We start from the raw sequence: 3,719 nt of genomic DNA, 5'->3' as shown, positions 1-3,719 counted from the left end.
TAAGCAGCAGTGGCTGGTGCATGTGAGGCTGCCCCGCCCCTCACAGCCACCATCCCTTGCCCGCCACTGCAGAGCTGTGGCCACGGAGCTGTGTAACCAGCCACATGCGAGTCCCCCCTCCCCGTCCCCCCTCCGGCCAGCCAGCCAGGTGGCAGGCACCACCACACCGCACCCTGCATTGCTTGCCCAAAGTCCCCTGCAGAGGGACACCCCTGCCCTCACCCCCCAGCCCTGCTCCTGGCTCCGGTGTGCCGCCTGGGGCTAGCAGCAGCCTCCGCTCCCTCAGCCCCCAGCCACCTTCCCCAGCCCTGCACCACAGCCCCCAAGCCCCACTTACCTCTAGCATCCAGGGGCAAAGGGCCAAGGGCGAGTCTGAGCCTGAGCCCAACCTTGGCTGACTCAGAGGCTCAGGCCTCACCCTTCACCCTCTCCCTCCCCCTCCAGGTAGGGCTGGGGCTTTCCTGCCCTTTCTGTAATCAGCTCTTGCAAGCTGGAGCTGTGCCAGCCTGCAACAGCTCTCTGCAAAAGCGGAGAATCCGCAGATTTCTCTGCTAAAAGGGGAAATCCGCGTTTTCTCCAATAAAAACAGGGAATCTGTGGTTTTCTCTGTTTTTCCGTGGGAAATGGAAAACCCAGATCCCCGATTATCACACAGTATAACTTGCATTTTCTTTTAAATTTTTAAGTGTAAGCTTAAGTTTCTTACCCTTCCACTTTTTAAAGCTACATCATTATTAACTTCCTTTAGAAGTTTAACTAATTCCACCTTTTTATTTAGGAGCCTTTTCTAGAGCACAGAAATATCTGGTTTCCACAAACACAATTAAAAGGTTAAATTGAAAACTGGAAACACTATAATCCACCCTTATCCAATAACGAGCAGCTCATTTAAAAAAAATAAACAAAACCAGTAATTTTACCATAGAGCTTTTCAATCCCATGGAACTGTACAAAAAGATCTTTAACTTTACTGGGTAAACCATAAAAAGGACCAAGATCAACAGAGGAAGCTTCAATTGTTTCCTTGGCAACACACAGCTCTTCAGACAGAATAGCTTCTTTGAGCTGCTTAGTTTTAGAAATCTGTAGAGACTGAGCCTTAGCATTTCCAGCCATAGAACTTTTGAGGTGATCTTTGAGACTCTTTCTTTTATTCAGATCAGTTATGATGTTTTGGGATGGTTCATTATTTGTTTTGGTATGCTCTACATCATTGTGACAAAATGACGGATTCAAGATTCTGCCAAGACCAGAATTCATGTGATTGTCACCAGCATTTGCTTGTTTTGTAGAAGCATCCACTTCCTCGAAATATAGCTGCTGTGAGCATGGCAAATCATCTAAAATAAAATCCCCCAGTTCTTGAGTCCTTTCTTCTTGTTCATCTGGACTTTTCCAGACATTATCTTCTTCTTTCACTCTGAAACCATTAACATTTTCTGTGGCAGAAAACATGAGTTCCTTGCTTTTGGAATGTTGTATGTGAAGCTTCCCTGATGCAGGTTCTACAACAGCTTTGTCTTCCAGATTTTCTGGGTGCAAAGCAAAATCAACAGATTGCATGTATTTTTGCTCCAGGTCATCAACCTGAGCTAGCAAAGAATCATTTCCAGAAAAGCTGTCATAGTCCCCAAACATGTCCTCTTCACCGTCGTCATTATACTGCAAAAAAGTAGTAAATTTGTGATGATGCCATGGCAGATGCAAGGTTGATTCACAATTTGAAGCGTGCGTATGTACATGCAACCCAAGATACAACACGCTACAGTTTTGTTAGTAATTTAACTCTGTGCTTTATTGTGCTTGGAAAAATGAAGGGTGGATTTGCAAAAGCACTGTGACTTTCAAAGGGATCAGTCAGTGAGTCCTGGCCTAGACACCAATTCTTGTACTAGTGCTATATAGTTATCCGAGTTAATATTGTAGGATGTGTGTGTAGACGTTAGAATAAAGATAATTTTTTATGTATGCACATATACATATGTCCATATATGTTTCAATTTATGTACTAGTAAAATGCAATTTGTATTCTATGGGAGTTAAAGCTTCAGCCTCTGAAACCGTCTAGACCTTAAATCGGGGCGAGCAATTATTTTGGGCGGAGGGCTGCTTATCGAGTTTTGGCAAGCCATCGAGGGCCACATGACAGGCAGCCAGGGGCAGATAAATATTAATTTTCTCAATTTTGGGAGGGCTCTGCGGGCTGGATAGAATGTCCTGAAAGGCTGCATCTGGCCTGTGAACCGTATTTTGCCCATCCCTGCCTTAAATGCTTCAGGCTACAAGAGAAAAAGGAACAGTGGGGACACCCCCCCCCCCCGGTCATACCCAGTTCACTCCCCCTTTCAACATCCACTTTACCACTGTGGATGTTTACAGGCCTATTTGACACATGTTGGGGACATGGGCCTTAGGCCCACAAAGCAAGTTAGCCCTGACTGTTAATAGAGGGGGGCTATTGGATATGTGTCAACTGATTACTTAGAACAATAAAGGAACAAAGCAGGCACAGAAGTGAAGGTCACAGGTTCACAATGAGGGCGCGGGGGGGAGGGGGGGGGGGACGGACGGACAGGACACACAGGGCAGAGCATGTTGGACAGTGCCCACTGGCCCTCAAATGAGTCCAAGGAGCCAGTGGACACCTTGTGACACAGGCCTATTTGTTATGTCACTGGGGAAGCATAGGCCTAGGTCCACCAAGTAAAACTAGAAGCCTTCCTTAAGGAGACCACTGCAGATGTTACAATCGAGTCCTTGGGACAAATAAAAGTAAAACAGGGAAAGGAGCGAGGGTCATAGGTTTATAAGGAGTGCACCAAGGGGGGACACTAAGCACAGACTGCTCAACAGTGCCCACTGGACCTTGAAGGAGTACAAGGAGCCAATAGATACTGCCCTGCAAAGCATTTGCTCCCGTAGCCCAGCAGATATGGACACGAGAGCAGCCCTGTAGTCCCCTGGGGGTTCTCACGGCCATAACCTCCTTCCTGAGCTTAGCCAGGGTCAGGAGGAAGCCTACCAGGAGGCCCTGGGAATGCATAAATGAACAGGTGTGAGGAGCCGTGCAGCCAGGGCCTCAGCAGGTGTTGGGATTGGCACTGGGGGTGGGCTGCCGTCTGGCACTCTCCAGCTGAGCGGGCACCAGGGCCTCCTTTGCTGGCAGAAGGGGCAGGCCAGTGTTGCCAGATGTACGATAACCATCATATTTGTACAATAATTTCCACCCTTGTACAATGTACAATCAATAACAGTAAAAGTATTCAAAATACATGATAATTTTTTAAACAGCTAACAGATACAGCAGATGCAACGCTCAAGTCTCTCCCAACTTAAGGGAGTCTTAACCAACATTTAGCTTTGCTGTCAGCATTTTCTTACAACTGCTTGTCTAGAAATAAAGAAATGCTTCTGCTTTGTTGACCCAGGTGTCACTCACTCACGATTTCCAGTGACCCACAGAAAGTAAATAAGACTTAGTTGCATACTTATTTGCATATTTGTTTTTCAGTGTACGGTAGTTTTTCAGCAAACACGATGATTTGGAGCTACAAAGTCGGTAATTTGGGGCCGGGGCCTCCCCCCCCAGCATTCCAGTACCAGCCCCCGCCCCGCGCCCTCAACGGGCCTCGCGCAGCTCCAACGGTCTCAACGGCCGCCCCTCCCCCCGCGGACCGCTGGTGAGGGAGAGGGGCCGGGACCTTGGGGCTGGCGCCGGG

At 47.9% G+C, this 3,719-nt stretch overlaps 1 protein-coding gene across 1 annotated transcript in view; it reads right to left on the bottom strand.

Moving 5' to 3' along the window:
* HELQ (helicase, POLQ like) overlaps positions 1-3,709 on the bottom strand; it is a 32,605-nt gene extending 28,896 nt beyond the window's left edge. The window contains exon 1 of the mRNA XM_014527477.2: positions 3,702-3,709. The gene's annotated coding sequence lies outside the window, so the exon portion shown is untranslated. The remainder of the gene's footprint in view (positions 1-3,701) is intronic.
* Positions 3,710-3,719: the final 10 nt, after the last annotated feature.

The sequence above is a fragment of the Alligator sinensis genome, unplaced genomic scaffold (assembly GCF_000455745.1).
Source record: "Alligator sinensis unplaced genomic scaffold, ASM45574v1 scaffold1188_2, whole genome shotgun sequence".
In the NCBI taxonomy this organism is placed as follows: Eukaryota; Metazoa; Chordata; order Crocodylia; family Alligatoridae; genus Alligator; species Alligator sinensis.
Note: the sequence above shows the minus strand (reverse complement) of the source record. Positions and strands in the feature narration are given on the sequence as shown.